The 24,626-nt window shown below is 50.0% G+C and overlaps 1 long non-coding RNA gene across 1 annotated transcript in view; it reads right to left on the bottom strand.

Annotated features, from left to right (window-relative positions):
- LOC147117805 (uncharacterized) overlaps positions 1-24,626 on the bottom strand; it is a 138,106-nt gene that overhangs the window by 94,667 nt on the left and 18,813 nt on the right. The window contains exon 2 of the long non-coding RNA XR_015078309.1: positions 23,165-23,198. This is a non-coding gene — a long non-coding RNA (uncharacterized LOC147117805). The remainder of the gene's footprint in view (positions 1-23,164; positions 23,199-24,626) is intronic.

Here is a 24,626-nt window from a genome sequence, read left to right as displayed (position 1 = left end):
CCATTCATCACTGCCTGTGACTGTGGTCGGTTTCAGTGTCATTTCCCTTCCCCCAGTCCTCATTGTATTGTTTATTGGAATGTGCTGTGTGTAGGGCTCCGCCCATACCTGGCCCCTTTTGTAAGCTAGCTCAGTCTGGCCTCAGTCTCCAGAAGGAATATACCTCTCTCTCTTACGTGTTACTTTCTAAGTTAATAAAAGCCTTGTTTTGTTTCGCTAACATCGAGTCTCGGAATTATTGAGGCACATCAATTTTATTAACTTATTTTCAACACTATGGATCAACTCCTGAAACCCGAACGTTTGGATTTGGATCAACATGCTCCGGACGCATCAGCACGCTTCGGACACTGGTTTGAGTGTATGGAATTCTTCCTGGACAATTCCGCAGCCGTCAAAGACGCTACGGACGCTGCGAGGATGAGACTCGGAATTCTGCGGAATTGGGTAAGCCACCGGTTTACCCCCTCATCCAAGACGCCGATACGTACCTGGCCGCCTGCGACATCTTAAAGGCGCATTACCAGCAGCCTACGAATGAGGTGTATGCTAGGCATCTGCTCGCTACTCGCGCACAGCGACCTGGGGAATCGGTGGAGGAGTTCCTAAGCACCCTGAAAATGTTTGGCAAAGACTGCAAGTGCCGAGATGTAAAAGCCGCAGTGTACACTGACGAGCTTGTTCGCGATGCCTTTATCACAGGCCTCAGCTCCACTTACATCCGACAAAGACTGCTGGAAAAAACGGGGTTGGACCTGAAACAGGCTGCGGACACCGCGCGATCCCTGGATGTGGCCCAGAGAAACTCGGACGCCTACTCTTCAGCCCGCGCCGTCCACGCCGCCACGTGTGCACCGAGGGCGCCGCCATCTTGGAAGGCATCTTCCCCGCCCGGCAGCCCGACACCGGCTGGGCCCCGCTCTCCCCCCAGAAGCCCTACGATAGCCGCGACGCGTCAGGGACCCAACTGCTACTTCTGCGGGCAGCCAAAACACACCAGAAACCTGTGCCCGGCGAAAGGCACCACCTGCTTTAAGTGCGGTAAGAAGGGGCACTTCGGGAAGGTGTGCAGAGGGAACCCCGCCGGAAAACCAACCGCGGAAAACCCGCCACCGCCGCGTGTGCGCCGTGGGAGCGGCCATCTTGGACGCCATCTTGCCCGACCTCGTGGGGTCCGCCATCTTATGAGCAGACAGCGTGGACGCCATCTTGTATCGATCAGGGCCCTACAGTGGCATCGGTCACAGTGGACCAGACCAGGCCGCACCCGCTATCCAAATCAATGGTGGACATCGAGGTAAACGGGTGCCGGGTTAAATGTTTAATTGACAGTGGAAGCACGGAGAGTTTTATCCACCCTGAACTGGCACAGCAACTCTCCCTAAAGGTGGTCCCTGCTCAGGGTACCATCTCTATGGCTGATAAAACCCAGACATCGACCATTCTGGGTTACTGCATGGTACAATTGGGCGTTAACGGAACTGTATACGATAATTTTAAAGTATTAATCATGAAGAACCTATGTGCGAGCGTGATCTTGGGCCTGGATTTCCAGTGCAACCACCAAAGCATCACGCTCAAGTACGGTGGGTCCCAGCCGCCCCTCACAGTGTGCGGTCTGGCTACCCTGAAGGTAAAGCCGCCTTCGCTATTCGCGAACCTTACCCCTAACTGCCGGCCAATAGCGACCAAAAGCAGGAGGTACAGCTGGGAGGATAGGCGGTTTATCGCGACCGAGGTAGACAGGCTCCTGAAAGAGCGCATTATTGAACGCAGCAACAGCCCGTGGCGCGCCCAAGTGGTAGTGGTAAGGGGTAGCGAGAAGAAACGGATGGTGATCGACTATAGTCAAACGATCAACAGGTACACCCAACTAGACGCCTACCCGCTACCCCGCATATCAGAAATGGTGAACCAAATCGCCCAATACCGGGTGTTCTCCACCATCGACCTCAAGTCAGTGTACCACCAGCTCCCTATCAGACCCAGAGGACCGCCCGTACACCGCCTTCGAGGCGAACGGACGCCTCTACCAATTCCTCAGAGTCCCCTTTGGGGTGACGAATGGGGTCTCGGTTTTTCAGAGGGAGATGGACCGCATGGTCGATGACCACCACTTGCAGGCAACCTTCCCCTACCTCGACAACGTCACCATCTGCAGCCACAATCAGCAGGATCACGACTCGAACCTCGAGAGGTTCCTGGAAACCGCACAAAAACTCAACCTCACCTACAACGAGGACAAGTGCGTTTTCAACACCACGCGCCTCTGCATACTAGGCAGCGTGGTGGAGAATGGGGAAATCGGACCAGACCCCCGACCGATTGCGCCCCCTACGGGAGCTGCCCCTGCCCAACACACCCAAAGCCCTGAAAAGGTGCCTGGGGTTATTTTCTTATTATTCCCAATGGGTCCCCAACTGCTCCGACAAAGCCCGCCCCCTCTTGAAAGCATCCTCTTTTCCGCTCTCCGCCGCCTTCAAAAGCATTAAGCAGGATATTGAGTGGGCCACGCTACAGGCAGTGGACGAGAACACTCCATTTCAAGTGGAAAGTGATGCGTCTGACTTCGCCTTGGCGGCCACCCTCAACCAGGCGGGGCGGCCCGTAGCTTTCTTCTCGAGGACCCTCCAAGGGCCCGAGATCAGACACTCCTCCGTGGAAAAGGAGGCTGATACGCTTATCAATTACTTCATAAAAGGTGATGAGTCGAAGAAGAGATGACGAGTCGAAAGAAGAGATGAATAAGGCTTTTATTAGCTAAGAAGAGACCATGCTTCTTCGTGAGTGACTGAACAAGTCTGAACGAAACCCACACAGTGGTGGGTGGAGTCAGCTGAGGCATGCCTCCATACACAGCGCCACCCAGAGGTGGCAATATACAATACAGTGGTTTACCACATTCACCCCTTGTTTAATGTGAAGTCCGGCGGGGTGAAGGGTACTACAAGTTAAGTCTATCAGGAGGCCTTGTCTGACGTCCTGATCGTCGTGGTGGCGGCGGTGGTGTTGCAGCATCCGACGTCGGGTCTGGTGTCTGGGTGGTTGGCGAAGATTCCTGGGGCTTTGGCATGCCGTCTGCAGGGGTTGGGTTGGGAGGGGTGGTGGGGGATAACAGTGGTAAGGGGGATAACGGTGGTAAGGGGGATAACGGTGGTAATTCAGGGGTACCCGAGGGTGCGAGATCTCGTATGGAGACCGTGTCCTCCCGCCCGTCTGGGTATGTCACCCAGGCATACTGGGGGTTGGCGTGTAGGAGGTGCACCCGCTCGACCAGGGGGTCCGTTTTATGCGTCCTCACGTGCCTCCACAGTAGGACGGGCCCAGGAGAAGTCAACCATGCCGGTAGCGAGGTTCCCGATGTAGACTTCCGGGGGAAAACGAACATTTTCTCATGAGGGGTCGCATTAGTGGCAGTACAAAGCAGTGACCGAATGGAGTGGAGCGCTGCAGGGAGGACCTCCTGCCAGCGGGAGGTCGGAAGGCCCTTAGATTTTAGTGCTAAGAGGACTGCCTTCCAAACCGTCGCATTCTCCCTTTCCACCTGGCCGTTCCCCCGGGGGTTGTAACTGGTGGTCCTGCTCGTGGCGATACCTCTTGTTAGCAGGTACTGCCGAAGTTCGTCGCTCATGAACGATGAGCCCCTGTCGCTATGTATATAGCTGGGGAACCCGAACAGAGCGAAGATGTCATTCAGACACTTGATGACCGTGGTACTGGTCATGTCTGGGCAAGGGATGGCAAAGGGGAAACGGGAGTACTCATCAACTATGTTGAGGAAGTACACATTGCGGTCAGCGGAGGGGAGGGGCCCTTTAAAATCGACGCTCAGGCGTTCGAAGGGGAGGGTGGCCTTGATCAGGCTTGCTCTGTCCGGCCTATAGAAGTGCGGTTTGCACTCGGCGCAGATTTGGCAGCTCTTGGTCATGGTCCTGACCTCCTCGATGGAGTAGGGCAGGTTACGGGATTTGATAAAATGGAAAAACCTGGTGACCCCCGGGTGGCAGAGGTCATTGTGGAGGGACTGCAGCCTATCACTCTGCGCGTTGGCGCATGTACCACGTGATAGGGCATCTGGGGGCTCATTGAGTTTCCCTGGCCGATACAAGATATCATAATTGTAGGTGGAGAGTTCGATTCTCCACCTCAAGATCTTGTCGTTCTTGATTTTACCCCTCTGCTTATTATTAAACATAAAAGCTACTGAACGCTGGTCAGTGAGCAGGGTAAATCATTTCCCGGCCAGGTAATGCCTCCAGTGACGCACCGCTTCTACAATAGCCTGGGCCTCCTTTTCGACGGAGGAGTGTCTCGTCTCGGGGCCCTGGAGGGTCCTTGAGAAAAAGGCCACGGGTCTGCCCGCCTGGTTAAGGGTCGCGGCTAGGGCGAAGTCGGAGGCATCGCTCTCCACTTGGAAGGGGATGGACTCATTCACCGCGTGCATTGCGGCCTTCGCGATATCGTTCTTGATAAGAGTGAAGGCTGCACACGCCTCTGGTGTCAGGGGGAAGGAGGTGGCTTTGATGAGGGGCCTGGCTTTGTCTGCATAGAGGGGCACCCACTGGGCGTAGTAGGAGAAAAACCCCAGGCATCTCTTCAGTGCTTTTTGGCAGTGGGGAAGGGGTAGCTCCATTAGGGGGCGCATTCTGTCGGGGTCGGGCCCGATGACTCCGTTCTCCACCACGCAGCCGAGGATGGCCAGGCGCTTGGTGTGAAACATACATTTTTCCTTATTGTACGTTAGGTTCAGCCGTTGGGCCGTACGGAGGAAATTTGCTAGATTAACGTCGTGGTCCTGCTGGTCGTGGCCGCAGATGGTGACGTTATCCAAATAGGGGAAGCTTGCCCGCAGCGCGTTCTGGTCAACCATTCGGTCCATCTCCCTTTGGAAGACCGAAACCCCGTTGGTGACGCCGAAGGGGACCCTAAGGAAGTGGTAGAGGCGGCCGTTTGCCTCGAAGGCAGTATACTGGCGGTCCTCATGGCGGATGGGCAGCTGGTGGTACGCTGACTTAAGGTCGATGGTGGAGAATACTTTGTATTGCGCAATCTGATTGACCATATCAGATATGCGAGGGAGGGGGTACGCGTCCAGCTGGGTGTACCGGTTTATGGTTTGGCTGTAGTCGATTACCATGCGGCGTTTTGCAGTGGTTTTAACGACTACAACCTGGGCTCGCCAGGGGCTAGTGCTACCTTCGATAATGCCCTCCTTCAATAGCCGCTCCACCTCAGAGCTGATAAAAGCTCTGTCCCCGGCACTGTACCGCCTGCTTTTGGTAGCGATGGGTTTACAGTCGCGGGTGAGGTTAGCGAACAGGGGAGGGGGGGGGACTTTTAATGTGGAAAGGCTGCAGGTGGTTTGCAGCGGGCGATTTAAAAGTTGTTGGTTGCAGACTGTGAGTGGGGGGAGGGGTCCACCGTATGCTATTGTGACACTCTTAAGGTGGCACTGAAAATCCAACCCTAGCAGGACGGCAGCGCAAAGACGGGGCAGGACTAGCAGTTTAAATTTTTTATATTCAGTGCCCCCTACTGACAGGGTCACCACACAGTAGCCGCTGATGTCCATTGACTGGGACTTGGACGCCATAGAAATGCGATGGTGCGTTGGCAGAATCGTGAGGGAGTGGCTACGTACCGTGTCGGGGTGGACGAAACTCTCTGTGCTCCCGCTGTCGATCAGGCAACTGGTGGCGCGGCCGTTTACCGCGATATCCATCATGGAGCTGGATAGATGGTGAGGGAGGGCTTGATCCAGCGTCACGGAGGCCAGTATGTGGGTTAGTGAGTCACTATAGTCATCCGCCGAGACGGTGGTCGGTTCCGGTGACGAAATGGCGGTTGAGTGCGTTGGATACGATGGCGGCGGATGCCATGCGGCCGGGGGTACACAAAATGGCGGATAAGATGGCTGCTCCCACGGCCCGCACGCTGCGCTGCTGGCTGGCTTTTGAAGCTACACGGCCCTTTGAGCGGCTCAGCTTAGATTTCAAGGGCCCCCTCCCGTCCGTCGACCGCAATGTTTACTTCCTGAACATTGTGGACGAATACTCCCGGCTCCCATTCGCCTTCCCCTGCCCAGACATGACCAGCGCCACGGTCATTAAATGCCTCAACAGCCTGTTCTGCCTGTTCGGTATGCCGAGCTACATCCATACGGATAGGGGGGCGTCCTTCATGAGTGAAGAGCTACGCCAGTACATGCTGTCCAAGGGGATCGCCACGAGCCGTACCACCAGCTACAACCCCCGGGGTAATGGCCAAGTGGAGCGAGAGAACGGGACAGTATGGAAAGCAGTCACTCTAGCTCTAAGGACCAAGGGCCTCCCTATCTCCCGCTGGCAGGAAGTCCACTCGGATGTGCTCCATTCGATACGGTCGCTGTTGTGTACGGCCACTAATGCCACGCCTCATGAACGAATGTTTGTCTTTCCCCGGAAATCTACCTCAGGCGTATCCATGCCATCATGGCTCTCCACCCCAGGTCCGGTACTCGTGCGAAGGCATGTGAGGGGCCACAAGACAGACCCTCTCGTGGAGCCAGTACACCTACTCCACGCCAACCCCCAATACGCATATGTCCGGCACGCCGACGGAAGGGAGGACACCGCGTCCATAAAAGACGTCGCCCCAGCCGGCATCGACAACAACCACGGCAATAGCAGCAACAACGATCACAGCAACTCTTACCCACCCACTACTCTTTCATCACCCCCGGAAGAACATCGACCAACGGCACCCCCACCAACTACCCCTTCAACAACCCTGGCGGCACCCCCAGCAGAGACCCAGGAGACTACCGGGACACCCAGCTGACACCCGTGGCACCACAACAGTCACGTCGGTCGCAGAGGACTATCAAACCCCCGAACAGACTAAATCTATAGAAGGGGTGAATGTGATGAAATATTCCATTCATCACTGCCTGTGACTGTGGTCGGTTTCAGTGTCATTTCCCTTCCCCCAGTCCTCATTGTATTGTTTATTGGAATGTGCTGGAATGTGCTGTGTGTGTAGGGCTCCGCCCATACCTGGCCCCTTTTGTAAGCTAGCTCAGTCTGGCCTCAGTCTCCAGAAGGAATATACCTCTCTCTCTTACGTGTTACTTTCTAAGTTAATAAAAGCCTTGTTTTGTTTCGCTAACATCGAGTCTCGGAATTATTGAGGCACATCACTTCCCTCTCTCCTTCCCTCTCCTTCTCTCTCTCTCTCCTTCCCTCTCTCTCTCTCTCTCTCTCTCCTTCCCTCTCTCTCTCCTTCACCCCCTCTCTCTCTCTCCTTCCCCCCCTCTCTCTCTCTCCTTCCCCCCCTCCCTCTCTCTCCTTCCCCCTCTCTCTCACTCTCTCTCCCCTTCCCCCTCTCTCTCTCTCTCTCCCCTTCCCCCTCTCACTCTCTCTCTCTCTCCTTCCCCCCCTCTCTCTCTCTCCTTCCCCCTCTCTCTCTCTCTCTCTCTCTCTCCTTCCCCCTCTCTCTCTCTCTCCTTCCCCCTCTCTCTCTCTCTCTCCTTCCCTCGCTCTCTCTCCCTCTCTCTCTCCCTCTCCTTCCCCCTCTCTCTCTCTCCTTCCCCCTCTCTCTCTCTCTCCTTCCCCCTCTCTCTTTCTCCTTCCCCCTCTCTCTCTCTCCTTCCCCCTCTCTCTCTCTCCTTCCCCCTCTCTCTCTCTCCTTCCCCCTCTCTCTCTCTCTCCTTCCCCCTCTCTCTCTCTCTCCTTCCCCCTCTCTCTCTCTCCTTCCCCCTCTCTCTCTCTCGCTCCTTCCCCCTCTCTCTCTCCTTCCCCCTCTCTCTCTCCTTCCCCCTCACTCTCTCTCCTTCCCCCTCTCTCTCCTTCCCCCTCTCTCTCTCTCCTTCCCCCTCTCTCTCTCTCCTTCCCCCTCTCTCTCTCTCCTTCCCCCTCTCTCTCTCCTTCCCCTCTCTCTCTCTCTCCTTCCCCTCTCTCTCTCTCCTTCCCCCCTCTCTCTCCTTCCCCCCCTCTCTCTCCTTCCCCCCCTCTCTCTCTCCTTCCCCCTCGCTCTCTCCTTCCCCCTCGCTCTCTCCTTCCCCCTCGCTCTCTCTCCTTCCCCCTCGCGCTCTCTCCTTCCCCCTCGCGCTCTCTCCTTCCCCCTCGCTCTCTCTCCTTCCCCCTCGCTCTCTCTCCTTCCCCCTCTCTCTCTCCTTCCCCCCTCTCTCTCTCCTTCCCCCCTCTCTCTCCTTCCCCCTCTCTCTCTCTCCTTCCCCCTCTCTCTCTCTCCTTCCCCCTCTCTCTCTCTCCTTCCCCCTCTCTCTCTCTCCTTCCCCCTCTCTCTCTCTCCTTCCCCCCCTCTCTCTCTCCTTCCCCCCTCTCTCTCCTTCCCCCCTCGCTCTCTCCTTCCCCCTCGCTCTCTCCTTCCCCCTCTCTCTCTCCTTCCCCCTCTCTCTCTCCTTCCCCCTCTCTCTCTCCTTCCCCCCTCTCTCTCCTTCCCCCTCTCTCTCTCCTTCCCCCTCTCTCTCTCTCCTTCCCCCTCTCTCTCTCTCCTTCCCCCTCTCTCTCTCTCCTTCCCCCTCTCTCTCTCTCCTTCCCCCTCTCTCTCTCTCCTTCCCCTCTCTCTCTCTCCTTCCCCCCCTCTCTCTCCTTCCCCCCCTCTCTCTCCTTCCCCCCCTCTCTCTCCTTCCCCCTCGCTCTCTCTCCTTCCCCTCGCGCTCTCTCCTTCCCCCTCGCGCTCTCTCCTTCCCCCTCGCGCTCTCTCCTTCCCCCTCGCGCTCTCTCCTTCCCCCTCTCTCTCTCTCCTTCCCCCTCTCTCTCTCTCCTTCCCCCTCTCTCTCTCTCCTTCCCCCTCTCTCTCTCTCCTTCCCCCTCTCTCTCTCTCCTTCCCCCTCTCTCTCTCTCCTTCCCCCTCTCTCTCTCTCTTTCCCTCTCTCTCTCTCTCTTTCCCTCTCTCTCTCTCTCTTTCCCTCTCTCTCTCTCTCTCTTTCTCTTTCCCTCTCTCTCTCTTTGCCTTTCCCTCTCTCTCTCTCCCTTTCCCTCTCTCTCCTTCCCACACAGAGACAGACAAACTCATTTATATATATATAAAAATTATTTCTACTTTTCAGAACAACATGCCCTCAAAAAACCCTCGTCACCGCCGGGCACTCCAGCTAGTTCTTTATAAAAGGACACTGCAAAGATGGTAGACAGATTTCTCTCTGTAAATTGCAGTATAAGACTTGTAGATACACATTTACATAGGCAATTTGACATGTAATTTGAAACATTGGATTTACAAAAGGTAAATCATGCTTGGATTTACAAAAGGTAAATCATGCTTGACTAATCTACTGGAATTCTTTGAGGATGTAACTGGTAGAATAGATAAGGGAGAACCAGTGGATGTGGTGTATTTGGACTTTCAGAAGGCTTTTGATAAGGTCCTGCATAAGAGATTAGCGTGTAAAGTTAAGGCACATGGGATTGGGGGTAAGGTACTGACTTGGATAGAGAACTGGTTGGCAGACAGGAAGCAAAGAGTTGGAATAAACAGGTCTTTTTCCGAATGGCAGGCAATGACTAGTAGGGTACCACAGGGGTCGGTGCTAGGACCCCAGCTATTCACAATATATATTAATGATCTAGACAAGGGAACTAGATGTAATATCACCAAGTTTGCAGATGACACAAAGCTGGGTGGGCGTGTGTGCTGTGAGGAGGATGCAGAGAAACTCCAGTATGATTTGGACAGGTTGGGTGATTGGGCAGGTGCAGTACAATGTGGATAAATGCGAGGTTATCCACTTTGGTGGCAAAAACAGGAAGACAGATTATTATCTGAACGGCAATAGATTGGGAAAAGGGGAGGTGCAACGAGACCTGGGTGTCGTGCACCAGTCGCTGAAGGTAAGCATGCAGGTGCAGCAGGCGGTTAAGAAGGCAAATGGTCTGTCTGGGATCAATCCAATAGGGAATTCATAGCGAGAGGATTTGAGTACAGGAACAAGGATGTCTTGCCTCAGTTGTACAGGGCCTTGGTGAGACCACACCTTGAGTATTGTGTGCAGTTTTGGTCGCCTTATCTGAGGAAGGATGTCCTTGCCATGGAGGGAGTGCAGCGAAGATTCATCAGGCTGATACCTGGGATGGCAGGAATGACGTATGGCGAGAGATTGGGTCGATTAGGCTTATATTCGCTCGAGTTTAGAAGAATGAGAGGGCCATTGAAACTTATAAAATTCTAACAGGACTAGACAGACTAGATGCAGGAAGGATGTTCCCGATGGTGGGGGAGTCCAGAACCAGGGGTCACAGTCTAAGGATAAGGGGTAAGCCATTTAGGACTGAGATGAGGAGGAATTTCTTCACCCAGAGAGTGGTGAACCTGTGGAATTCTCTACCACAGAAGGTAGCTGAGGCCAATTCATTAAATATATTCAGGAATGAGTTAGCTATATTTCTTAAGGCTAAAGGGATCAAGGGATATGGGGAGAAAACAGGGACAGGGTACTGAATTTGGATGATCAGCCACGATCTCATTAAATGGCGGAACAGGCATGAGGGGCCGAATGGCCTACTCCTGCTCCTATCTTCTATGTCTCTGTTTCTATATCAATGATATGAATGCCAATTTACAAAAACTGACAACTCTACATCAGCCTTGAATATAGACATGACAGTGTGTGAATTTCCTTGGGGTTCTCCTGCTTGTCTACTGTAAATTCAGAGGAAGAGTTGCACAAACCCCAGGAAAACAGCATCAGCACTGGTATTACCATTTCATTGGGGTTTCCACGGATTTTCTGTTGAAGACGATTGGGAGAACCCCTGCGGAACTTCAACCCTGACACGTGGAAACAAGTTGTTGCACTGAAAGTCTTGCGAGACACGAGGCACAAAACTCCGCGGACCTTTTTAAGGGGCAGGCGGACAGCAGGGCAGGACTTCCCGCTTCCCAAACACTGACCCTGTCCCACATACTGGGTCAATTTAACATTCAGGATGGGTGACCTACACCTATAGATGCAACAGAGGCATCCACCCTGCTTCACTAGAAAATTGGAGCGGCCCTATGACATTCCAAGAGAGGGAGCCTGAGACCTTTATCAGGCCAAGGAGCAAAGGAAAAAAATTCTTAATTTCCTGCAGGAAACCCAGGACCTTTATTCACAAGATGATCTGTCTGGGATCAATCCAATAGGGAATTCAGAAGAAGCTTCTTTACCCAAAGTGTGGTGAGAATGTGGAATTCGCTACCACAGGGAGTGGTTGAAGCAAATACTATAGATGCATTTAAGGGGAGGCTGGACAAGCATATGAGGGAGAAGGGAATAGAGGGTTATGCTGATAGATTTAGATGAGGAAAGACAGGAGGAGGCTCGAGTGGAGCATAAACGCCGGCATGGACTGGTTGGGCCGAATGGCCTGTTTCTGTGCCTTATATCCTATGTATGTAATTACCTATGCTCCTCACCTTCTTCAGGGCCTTCACAAGGCCCAGAGCAGAACTCATGCCTGCTCTCATCTCTAAGAAGGGTGAGCTAGTTGGTTGCCCAGGAATGTCTTCAACTACTTCTGGGATATGGGGGGGTGGGGGGTGGTTATGGGGGGAGGAGGTAATCGGGTTTACAGTGCAGGGCAAGTAGGGCAGAGAACCAGTTAATCTAGGCCCTGCTCCAAATTGCAACCCACACTCCCACCCACTAGAAAGACTGAGTCACTTACCCACCCTTCCCAGGCTTCAGAATTCAATTCCCAAAGGCTTCTTGGAACTAAAGTTGATGGCATACTCAACACTTCGTCACTGCTGTTACAGAAAAAAACGGTTTTGTACAAAACTATCGTTTACAGCAGCGGCAGAATTAGAAATTTTTGAAAGGTGATTTGAAGACTTTTTCCAAGATTTTGGTACCTACTGGTATTTTTGCTTTACTAGCTGAAAATAATTTAACCTGATAATTTACAGATTTTATTTGGCATTTTGCTTACATACGTTTTGTGAAGTTGTTCAGTTCTGTGACACGTTACTTACAGGAGAATACAATGACACGTCTGGATTGTTGGCACAGCTAAGGTTAAGTGGGAAATCTGCACACTCTGGCAGTTATGGCAATTTGATGGCATCTCTGAGCTTCCGCTGACTTAGGGAGATTTCCACGATCCTGCCAGCGCGGAGAGAGCACAGGGTTGGGACGCTGCCTTGGGTGGGGTTTTCACAGCCAGGTCGAATGGAGGAACATCTTTGTGCCCACATTCCCAGTCAACACATTCTTCTCATCCTGTGGGGCAGTCTGAGTGTGTGCTTGGGGATGTCTGGGTACAGGACTCCGGGCGGAGTCTGAAAATTACCTGTTGCTACTGGCACAGATCCCATAAGTGTTCTACCCATGTTTATTATGGGGAGGGTTGTACTTTGCAACGAGTGCACCTTATGTGGCTAAGAGTAGCCGCTGTATTAGCTCGAGTTGCCGGGAGGCTCTTTCTCTGCTGAGTAGGTGCAATAGGCACAGGCCTGGGTGTGCAAGAACTGAGAGTCGCATCATATTTTCTATGGTTTGCTGGACTGCTGTCCAGAGCAGTTGAATGCAGAGGCACGATAAGAACATGTGTGACAGTGTACCATTCTGACCACGACCCCATCTGATTTCATTTCCCAGGGAGAGGTATAATTTATGAAGTATCTATGGAATGTGGTACACTTGGGGTTCAATTTTCAACGACTTGCTCAGGCGCTAAAGAGCCTCGGAGGTGGCCAAGGTGGGGTCCTGAGCTGAAACGCTGGTTTAGCCCACATTTAGCGCAAGACACCATCTTGGTAAAGGAGTTGAAGCCTGCGCTAGGAACCACTGCCCGGAGTAGCTGATTGCCACTTAAATTGCCTTCTAGCACTCAATAAGGAGGCTGCACACCATTTTGGTGGCTAGCGCTCGACCGAACGCCCTCTCCTAACAGTGACCAGCAGATTGGGAGTAAACTCGTCATTGCTGAGGATTTCAAGCGCTACTTAAAGGTACATCACCTTTTACTGTTCACTTTCTGCTGGAGGTTTGAAGAGGACGTTTGAAGCACATTGGGAGACTTTCTGCAGATGAACATGGAGCAAAGAGTAGGGATACGTCTACAAGGGTTTGTTAGGGAATGGAGGTACTGTTCTGGAATGGGAGTGGGTTGCCTTGTATCGAAGCTGCTGCAGTGTGATCGAGCCCTGGAGGAAATGTTCAATTTGTAAGTAGTGATACTGGCCATATTTGTCTCTCAGTTGTTGGAAGGGGATAGACTGGCCCTTTTTGAGGCCTTTCTTGTAACAGGTTCAAAATCCACTGTGGTTGGCATGGCCCTCGACCGTGTCCGTTCCATTTCCCGCACTTCTGATCTCACCCCTTCTCCCTCCCAGAACCATGATAGAGTTCCCTTTGTCCTCACCTTTCACCCCACCAGCCTCCACATTCAATGGATCATCCTCCGCCATTGCCGCCGCCTCCAGCGTGATCCCACCACCAAATGCACCTTCCCCTCCCCTCCCTTTTCAGCATTCCGAAGGGACCGCTCCCTCCGCAACACCCTGGTCCACTCCTCAATCACCCCCAACAGCCCCTCCCCTTCCCCACGGCACTTTCCCGTTGCAAGTGCAGGTGATGCAACACATGCCTTTTCACCTCCTCCCTTCCCAAAGAGCCTTGGGGTTCCAGGGCCCCAAACACACCTTCCAGGCGAAACAGCGATTTACTTGTACTTCTTGCAATTTAGTATACTGTATTCACTGCTCACGATGCGGTCTCCTCTACATTGGGGAGACCAAACGCAGATTGGGCGACCGCTTTGCGGAACACCTCTGTTCAGTCCGTAAGGGGGACCCCGAGCTTCCGGTCGCCTGTCACTTTAATTCTCCGCTCCACTCCCACTCTGATCGCTCCGTTCACTGTTACACTGTTCCAATGAAGCTCAACGTAAGCTTGAGGAACAGCACCTCATCTTTCGATTAGGCACTTTACAGCCTTCTGGACTCAACATGGAGTTCAGACTATAGGCCCTGCCCTATTTTTTCACATGGCAGCTGTTGATTATTCTGCCATCCCCATTTGCAACATTTAATCTCGTCTGCCTTCCATTCTAGCACAAACCATTCCTTTTGTTCTTTCCTCCCTTTCGCTGCCTCTGCACCTGCTTAAAACCTGTTACATCCCTAACTTTTTCCAGTTCTGACAGAGTCACAGACCTGAAACGTTGCGAGCGATTTTGCCAGCCCTGGGGAGGCGGGTATGGAGACGGGTCTGCCGGTAAAATGGCAGAAGTTGGGGGCGGGTGCCCAACCCGCCTCCATGCCATCTTCCCAGGAGGCGGGTAGCCGTCCCGCGCAGGGTCCCATCTCCTTGGAGGTGGAAAGAGATTAAGGCCTATTAACTGCCTGTAAACAGGTAGTTAACAGGCAGAAAATAAGATTATCCCCTTTTTGCCCTCACAAGTGCGGGCTTCCCGAAGGCGCCGAAACCCGCCAGGTCAGCGAGGCGAGTACTGGGTCTGCGGGGGTCGGGTGGGTGCAAAAGTGTGCTGTGGAGGTGAGTGATGGGTGCAAGAGTGGAGAAATGAGTATCTGAGGTAAGTGCAAAGTGTTATTAAAAGTGTACTTACCTTTGTTTCTTCCTGCTGTCTTCAGTCGGTGGGTATGTGGAGAGTCTCGGACCTCTTGTGTTGTAGATGACAGATGGCCGTTGCATTCTCAGATGCAACAACCATCTCATTTCTGTAAACGAAAGAAGTTTGATGAGGTCTTGAATTCAAGACCTCATCAAACTACAGAGAATGTCACTGTTTGACAGCTTCACAGAGCTGTCAAATGATGACAATTCATCTGTCAAAAATTTTTGACAGATGAAACGTCATACGTTGATGTTCTCTGCAATCGGCTTTCTCTTAATTGGCCTGCTAAGCTTAATTGGGTGAGCTTAACAAGGTCAATCAAGGGAAAATAGCGTGGGTTGGCCACGAATCGATGGAGGCGGGACATCGACCCGCCAAGCAGCAGTCCCACCTCCAACACGCCCCCATTGACAAAATCGCCCGTTAACTCTGTTTATCTCTCCGCGGATGCTGCCTGGCCTGCTCAGAGTTTCCAGCATTTTCTGTTGTTATTTCAGATTTCCAGCATCTGCAGTATTTTGCTACTCTATATGTGCTGTTTTCCTGATAGCTTTTTGAAGTTGTCCTGCACCTATTATCTGTGCCTATTTCTACACAGCTGAAGCTGTTAACAAGCCCATTTGCATGCAGGCATGGGTGGGTCTATGGGCACAAATCTACTTCTGCACTGTAGATGCTCCATTCGGACATGTCCTTATCGTACCACTTGTGTGTTCAGAACCCCCTTCTACCGGCATCTATCCGAAGATACCTGCTGGTGTAGACTAAGATTCCAACAGGACACCACAACTGAACTATGCACACTCTTACAATCAGACTTGCAGATTTTCTTTGGGAAAGTAACTATCTGGGAGGAAAATGCTCTCCACTTCTAATTTTTGGCAGGATTCCTTCAAGGGCTTCACTGACTATACAAATATGAGCTGACCAAAGAGAGCCAGCATGGATTTGTGAAGGTTAGATCATATTTGAATAATCTAGTTGGATTTTTTGAGGAGGTTACTAACATGGTGGACAGGGGAGTGCCTATGGATGTTGTCTATATGGACTTCCAGAATGCATTTGATAAGATTTTGCACTAGAGATTATTAGCAAACATAAAAGAGCACGCAATTAGAGGTAACCTTGTGACATTCATTGGAAATTGATTGGGAGGTAGGAAACTTAGGCCTGGAAATCATATCACGCCTGAAAACTGGTGAGCGGGTGGCAGGGAGCGGACTACCTGCGCCAGTATGTACTAATACAAGCAGCACACAAGATCCATGGCTATCTGGAACTTGGCAGCCTGGTTGGAATAAAGGTAGCACAGAGGACTGGCTCAGAATGAAAGAGTCACGACTGCTGCCGGGATAGACCTGCATGATGCACTGCCTGTGATCGCAAACCAGTTGTACGTCGAGCGAGAGGAATCCCTTTTGATTGATAGAGATGCCAGGCTGATGATAGGGAGCATGTGAGGCAATGTGTGTGCAGTCAATGGCACCTTGCACCATGGGGAAGCCTGCCACGTGTGCAAAAACTCCTCCTTCTTCTCTCTGTCAGTAGAGGAGGAGATGTAGGCTGTTCTCCCAGTGTAGAGAGCCTCAGTGACCTCCTTAATACATGGGTGTACTGTGGACTGTGAGATGTTGATAGAGAACTGGTTGGCAGACAGAAAGCAAAGAGTTGGAATAAACGGGTCTTTTTCCGAGTGGCAGGCAGTGACTAGTGGGGTACTGCAGGGATCGGTCCTTGGACCCCAGCTATTCACAATATATATTAATGATCCAGACAAGGGAACTGGATGTAATATCTCCAAGTTTGCAGATGACACAAAGCTGGGTGGGCGTGTGTGCTGTGAGGAGGATGCTGAGAAACTCCAGGATGATTTGGACAGGTTGGGTGATTGGGCAGAAGCATGGCAGATGCAATATAATGTGGATAAATGCCAGGTTATCCACTTTGGTGTCAAAAACAGGAAGGCAGATTATTATCTGAATGGCAATAGATTGGGAGAAGGGGAAGTGCAATGAGACCTGGGTGTCCTTGAGCACCAGCCACTGAAGGTAAGCATGCAGGTGCAGCAGGCGGTTAAGAAGGCAAATGGTATGTTGGCCTTCGTAGCGAGAGGGTTTGTGTACAGGAACAAGGATGTCTTGCTGCAGTTGTACAGGGCCTTGGTGAGACCACATCTTGAGTACTGAGTGCAGTTTTGGTCGCCTTATCTGAGGAAGGATGTTCTTGCCATGGAAGGAGTTCAGCGAAGATTCACCAGGCTGATACCTGGGATGGCAGGAATGACAAATGAGGAGAGATTGGGTCGATTGGGCTTATACTCGCTGGAGTTTAGAAGAATGAGAGGGGATCTCATTGAAACTTATAAAATTCTGACAGGACTGGACAGAGTAGATGCAGGAAGGATGTTCCCGATGGTCGGGGAGCCCAGAACCAGGGGTCACAGTCTAAGGATAAGGGGTAAGCCATTTAGGACAGGTGAGGAGGGAATTTCTTCACCCAGAGAGTGGTGAACCTGTGGAATTCTCTACCACAGAAGGCAGTAGAGGCCAATACATTAAATATATTCAAGAAGGAGTTGGATATATTTCTTAAGGCTAAAGGGATCAAGGGGTATGGGGAGAAAACAGGGACAGGATACTGAATTTGGATGATCAGCCATGATCGCATTGAATGGCGGAGCAGGCTCGAGGGGCCAAATGGCCTACTCCTGCTCCTATCTTCTATGTTTCTATGCCACCTGTTGCAGCGTGAAACGAGACCATGGCATAAAAGTTGAGGGCGATGGTGACCTTCACAGCCGCAGGCAGTGCTGTCCATTTCCAGGTTTGAGGCTGGGGTTGTGGCTGCAACAGATGACATCGCTCGGTGACAGCCTCCTTGGTGAAGACTCATACACTGCTCCTCAGTGAAGTTGATGTAGGAGAAATGCTCCCTGAAGACATTCTGTGGATACAGCCTTCTGTTCCGTGCCCCTCTCTTCTGGCAGCCTATCCTGCTCTGTGGTGCCTTCCTTGCTGCTCCCCCTCATCCTCTATTCCCAAAGACCATCCTTGTCTGCAGCCAGACTACTTGTAAGGCAAAGAGCAACAACAGTGCAGAAGTAACAAAACCCCTCTCTGTGCAAAGTGAACTTTCAAGAGTGCTAGAACCCAGCCAAAAACACCTAGACGTCAAGCTGTAACCAGAAATACTAAACTAGCAATTAACCTGTATGTGCCTTTAAATAGATTCACCAGAAGTATACCAGGCTTAAAGGGTTAATTTATGAGGGCAGATAGCATAAACCTGGCTTGTACTCCCTTTTTAGAAGGTTGAGGGGTGATCTAATGTTTAAAATGATAAAAGTATTTGATAGGGTAGCTACAGAGAAACTAGTTCATCTGGTGGGGGAATCCGGAACAAGGAAGCACAATCTTAAAATACCTGTGCAGTCATTGGAGGAGGCTGGAAAAAAGGTGAGGATGTATTGTCATCACAGGAGACAGCACCATCATACATTACCAGGTCTAGCCTGGCCTTACTCCTGGCCGCTATGTTACTATGTTTGTTAATCTGTGAGTGAGTCAATGGCAATGTTCACGTCCTTCTCAATGGCTCTCTACATTTGTCCAAGATAATCAGCTGACCTGTCCAAGTAAGTGGTGAGGTTGCAGCCCAAGACCTATAGGACAGCAGACTGAACATTCTCGGGTGATGCAATGACTGGTATAATTGCCTTTGTTGTAAGGAGCTGCTTTGTAGTTGTTTCTAATGCTTCAGATATCTGGTACTGAATCTGGTTCCGAGGCTGACTGCATACTGTCTAAGCTATGCACGAGAATCCCACACGCATTGATTTGCGCAATCCTCTACACTAGCTGCCATGTATTGTAAACTCTGAGGCACATCCCTCTATCACTACAACAATCTCTCAAGCTCTGAAAGCATCTTACTTCTAAAAGCTGGGTCACAGAGAGCAGAATCCCTGCCCTCATTAGTTTGGGATGGCATGCTGGATGGCCCTTTGGTTAGTATTTTCTTGCGCCTCCTGTGTCTCCATCACTTGCTGCTGCTCACGTGTTCAGTGGTTCACTCAGTGTGCTACCCTCAAACTAACTAGCTGGATCCCCTGCGATAGAAATCCCTGTGGCTCTGCTTGCTAGAGTGAGATCAAATGATGTAGTGCTGGGTGAGGTGCTTGGTGACTTTGGTACAGCTTCTTCTGCCATACCTGCAGACATAGAAAGAGGAAAAATATTAGCAACACATCCTCATTACAACTTGCTGCCAAGCACCCTTCGCCAAAGTGCTGGGATAGAGTTGGAGGTCAATGCAAGCTTTCATGTCAGTCATTGCATAACTGAATAGAATAGAATAATGAGGGAAGGAAGGATAAATATTGTGCAAACACTGGGCTGGGGCCATTTATCCTGCTTCTCCATCTCCTGCTTCCTCATCCAACTCTTATCCTGAAATTGGAGAACCTTCTCCTTGAGAGGGGTTAAAGAATGTAACATGACCAGACCTCCTTTGGTCGTTTTCCTCTCCCTCTTGATATGTGCTGTCTTCTCCTACAAAAACATAAGCCTGCATTAACTAACTGACATTGTCAGCACGGAATCTTCTGACACCCATGTGTGAATGTGCTCTCCTTTGATATTGTGGAGAACGAGGCTTGCGACACAGGTGCTGGTCATGGGGAAAGTTAGTAGGAGGTTGTCCTGTGCAGCCTTCTACTGAAAGTGGAGATACTTGGCAAGGGAGATGCCAGAAAGTGCAGAGTGCAGCATCACGGGAACCTTTGGGAAGGTAGAAACAAAATAGAGGTACAAAGAAAGAGTTCATGAAAGTAATAGTTGGTGCAGTACGAAAAAATGAGGTGGCATTGTGGTCCCCTATTTTGCTCCTCTTGGTGAAGTCAGTGATTTTTTTTTAATGACACTGGCCTCATAACCTTTGCACGGCGCTGCTTGTATTAATGGAATCTATCACCTTCTGCCAAGCTCATTGTCCCACCCAGCACCCATCTTGCGGAAAGAGGTTGTTTCTCCTGATCTGCACTTGCCATGGCAAGACTTGTATGGCCATTTATTCAAAGAAGACTGCTCGACTTCTCCCAGACTGCTCACAATTGTCTTCAGCTGCTCCGCTTCTTTCTGCAGCCAGTGTTGAAAACATTGATATCAGCTTTTCAGGACTCACCCATAACATGCTTACAAGGATTGTTCTCCTTAGAGCAGAGAAGGTTGAGAGGAGATCTGATAGAGGTGTTCAAAATCATGAGGGGTCTAGACAGAGTAGATAGAGAGAAACTTCCCAGTGGCGGAAGGGCTGAGAACCAGAGGACACAGATCTAAGGTGATTGGCAGAATATCCAAAGGCGACATGAGGAAAAACTTTTTTACGCAGCGAGTGGTTAGGATCTGGAATGCACTGCCCCAGAGGGTGGTGGAAGCAGATTCAATGTGGCTTTGAAAAGGGAGTTGGATAAGAACCTGAAGAAAACAAATTTGCAGGGCTGCAGGGGAGTGGGACTAGCTGAAGTGCTCTTGCAGAGAGCCAGCATAGGCTCGACAGGCCGAATGGCCTCCTTCTGTGCTGTAACCATTCTATGATTTTATGACCCAAACCCAGAAACACGGGTGGGTTCAGATGTGTTTAAGTTGGCTCATTTCCCGGTACCATCCAGCAGAACGGAAGCTGTTTCTGCACAGTATGGAGCTGGAAAGTGGTTTAAAAAAACTTAGATGGAGACATAAATTAGTCCTGAGTACGGAAACCACTTGACAAGGCCATGCACACACCAGGAAACTTATCTGGGATAAGTTTTAAAGGCAGTGATTTTTCTCCTGTATATGCAGGTATGTAAATATTGGATCAGCGTCACTGATTATCCACGCTAAAAAAAAGATAGTTAGCATTTACACGAATCAAGTTCTCACGGCCAGAGCTCCTCAGGGTCGCCCACCATGGCCACCTCAGGTGTCCTCAGGGGAAGTTCAGCAGCCTTCCACTTCCCAAGTTGTAGCCACTGGGGAACCACCTCGTAGGAGCACTAGAATAAGTAAACAAGCAGACAAGACAGGCACTAGGTCTTTGCACAAGAGTGATTTTTAGTTCTCTATGTTGAATATAAGTATTTTCAAATGAAGAGTGAAGAAGTATCTTGAGTAGTATACTAGAGCTGTTGGTCTTGATATTCTTACTGACGTCAGAACAACACCCAGAATGTTGTATGGATTGAGGATATTCAGATGGTTGGGAGTAAGGACTGGGTTAGATGTTAGGAGGGATTGTTGGTGCTCTGGGGAGCGGAGACATTCCTCAGGAGAACCTCCCTTTGATCATTTGAGAGCTCTGCCGGGCCTTCCTCTTTCTGGGAAGCCTCTGCCTCCTTGTCCCTTTCTTAATGTTCCTGCTCCTGATCGTCCTCCTCTGATGACTCCAATGTATTTCCCCCTTTCCCAGGCGAAGTTGTGTAGCATACAACAGACTACCACGAATCATAAGCCTCGCTCTGGGCTGTACTGAGGGACACCTGCAGAGCTGTCCAGACAGCAGAACCTTTGTTTTAAGACCCCCTCTTGTCTGTTCTATCAGAACTCTGGTTTTTGCATGGTTTGACATTGTAGTGAAGCTCCATGTCTGTGCACGGGTTCCTGACAAGTCATGTGCCAGATGTTGAGGGGATAACCCTTGTCCCCAAGAAGCCAGCCTCTGACCCAATTGTCCGGGTGGAAGAGAAGGGTTACTGAGGACTGGCGCAGGGTGAACTCATCATGAAAGGTGCCATAAAATCAGGCACAGACCTGAATTATTCCCTGCCTGTGGTCACAGACTAGCTGAACAGTGAACAAGTGCAAGCCCTTCCTTTTGTAGAAAATTCCTCATTGATGATAGGGACAGAAATACCTGACACACTGCTCTCTGTCAGGTTCAGGTATGACAGTCCTTTCCTGAACACGCACATCCTGTCGTGCCTCCTGCTCCCTCTTCTCCTTTGCACTCTTCCAGAAGCCTCTCCAGTTCTGTGCTGCCTTCCTTGCTGCTGCTGCTCTTCCTCCACATTTGGCCGTCTCAAAGGCAACTCAAGCAGCATTCCCATTTTCCATGATAGTGTTGAAACCAATCTTGGAAAAGACTTCAGCAACTCCCAGAATTCACTCTCCAATAATAATGAACACCAACCAAGATAGCCATAAAATTGACACAAAAACACCGAGCAACCTACAAAACCTAACCAGAGACTTACCATAATGGATGTGGGAATCCTTTTATATACCGCTGCTGGAGCCTCCTTCCTGACTGTTAGTGGCATGTTCTCCTGGGCGGGGTAAGGAACTGACGAATCTGATGCTCCCAGGCACCAATTTCACAAAAGGGTTCTGATTCAGGTGCAGGGTCCTAATTACCACATTTTAATGAGGCCGCGCTTGCTTCAGGCCACCGCCAGTGACGCCTAAGGAATGCCCGAACCAATATGGCATCCTGTGTACTTCTGGCACCGTTCAAGCGTGGGACATTGCGTTTCTAAATTTGACATATTTGCCCACATTTTAAGCCTGAAAAATTGGCAAAACAGGGTTCAATTTCGAGCCAATGCGCCAGAGAGTGTTCTATAGTTTCCTTTTCCTTTGAGGTACAGATTCCCTTCTATTCAAGAAAGGGCAAAAGTTCTGTTAAATTCTGTTTCTAAAATTAAAGAAAGACTTGCATTTATGTAGCGCCTTTCACAACCACCGGACGTCTCAAAGCGCTTTACAGCCAATGAAGTACTTTTTGAAGTGCAGTCACTGTTGTAATGTAGAAAACGCTCTAGCCAATTTGCGCACAGCAAGCTCCCACAAACAGCAATGTGATAATGACCAGATAATCTGTTTAGTGATGTTGATTGAGGGATAAATATTGGCCAGGACACCAGGGATAACTCCCCTGCTCTTCTTCAAAATAGTGCCATGGGATCTTTTACCTCCACCTGAGAGAGCAGACGGGCTTAACATCTCAACCGAAGGACGGCACCTCTGACAGTGCAGCACTCCCTCAGCACTGCACTGGAGTGTCGGCCTAGATTTTTGTGCTCAAGTCTCTGGTGTGGGACTTGAACCAATAACCTTCTGACTGAGAGGTGAGCGTGCTGCCCACTGAGCCACAGCTGACACTGCAAATGGATGCAATAGTGGATTGAAATAGCGGACTCAAATCAATTCCTTGTAATCTCGGGTCAAGACACAAAGCTACTCATAAGCCTACACTAATTAGATAACTGATCCAGAACCGTGATGAGGAGAAACAATATAGTAACTAGACCGTCAAATAGGCAATAGGGAGAGGCAAGCTCCTGAGTGTAATGTAGAGGCCCAAGTTTGAGGCTGGATAACACAAGCTCAAAATTGCATCCAGCTTGCGCTGTACACCTGAATGTGATTGCTGAGTTTAAAGTCAGCAAGGTAGGGGGATAGCATGCACCCTAGCCATGTTAACCATTTTGTTAATCAATGCAAATTCAATCAGAGCAAAAAGTTACTGCACTATATTAAGGACAAAATAAAAATGATGCACTCGTACAAAATAAATGTACTGCCACATTATAATAGAATACTTTACAATAGGTTTGTGTTATGTACCTTTGAAGCTTCCAGGGTTTACGCTGTGCACAATCTGCAAAGAAACAAATTGGAGCAATCAGTAAAGAACATGTTTCATTCATATATATATTATGCCTAAAGCTTTTAAATCGTTCAATATAAATTGTTACAATCGCAGCATCATGGAATAGTACCACAATCAGAAAATGCTGTTTGTTATGTGAAAGCTTTTTAAAAAAATAAACGAATAAATCTTGGTGCGTCCATGAGACTATTTGACTCCTGGACTAAAATCTGCCAGTATCATTGGAACGGTTTCCTCAGACTGTCCTGCACTCCCCTCAGGTAATTTTTTTGGCGATGAACTGGGAGCCAAAGTAGAGGCAAAAATAAATTCATCATGATTGTTTTAGTGTTCGTAAAAAGAAAATGTAGGCCTAAGTTAGGGGGTGATCCCATGATCCCAGCAGAGAAGATGCATTCAGTTTATTTGCAGATTTTGCGAAAGCACTAATTTTTCAAGATCACACTCCCACCACAGAGCCTCACTCACCAGAGGCAAATATCGGGAATTCAGAAGCACGTTCTCCATGATTTTTCATCCACTTTACTGATTCAGCAATGAAAACCATCTTTCACTATTTACCCTCCCTCTCAACACCTTTCATAATCTTGAAAGCATCCATTAGGAACTCCTATAATCCTCTCTGTTCCAGTGAAAAAAGCCTCAGTTTTTCAAAGCTTCATTCATAACTACACCCGCTCCCTCCTGGTATTATTCTAGTGAACCCTATGTGTAACTTTTCCATGGCTCGGATGTCTCTCCTTTAATGGGGTTCTCTGAAATTCATGCAATAATCCAACTGTTACCTAACCAATCACAGGTATTGCAATGGCTTTCTGCTTTTCTTTTTCAACCAGTCTTAGAGATAGATCATTGCATTTAAGGGGAGGCTTGATAAGCATATGAGGGAGACGGGAATAGAGGGTTATGCTGATAGAGTTAGATGAGGAAGGATGGGAGGAGGCTCGAGCGGAGCATAAATTCCGGCATAAACACCGGCATGGACTAGTTGGGCCGAATGGCCTATTTCTGTGCTGTATGTGGTGTATGTAACCGTTCCACCTTTAAGAGAACTATTTTAAGAGATGCACTACTTTATCTTGGCTGCTGTATACTGTAATACCGGTGGTGACCACACCGGTATATAAGTGCTGTGTAATGATTTATTGGGCTGTTGAATTTACTCTTGTGGTCTGTGTGCAGTGATTCTTATTAACAATAACTAGAACACACAGACTTAACACTGTACACTGTATATTCTATGTAACTCTATCTAACATACGTTCAATAATATCAGGGAGGTGTGGAGTTTGCTTCCGCTAGTTTTGCACTCAGATTCCAGTGCAATAGACAAGGAAATTTAAAGCGTAAGTGCGTTACGCCCATTTCCGTGGTCTTTTACGCTGGTTCAAGATTCAATTTGCCCAAATCAGGCCC

Source organism: Somniosus microcephalus, chromosome 5 (assembly GCF_052327205.1).
Source record: "Somniosus microcephalus isolate GS21.2 chromosome 5, FLI_Smic_1.0, whole genome shotgun sequence".
Lineage (NCBI taxonomy): Eukaryota > Metazoa > Chordata > Chondrichthyes > Squaliformes > Somniosidae > Somniosus > Somniosus microcephalus.
This window is presented reverse-complemented; position numbering and strand designations above follow the sequence as displayed.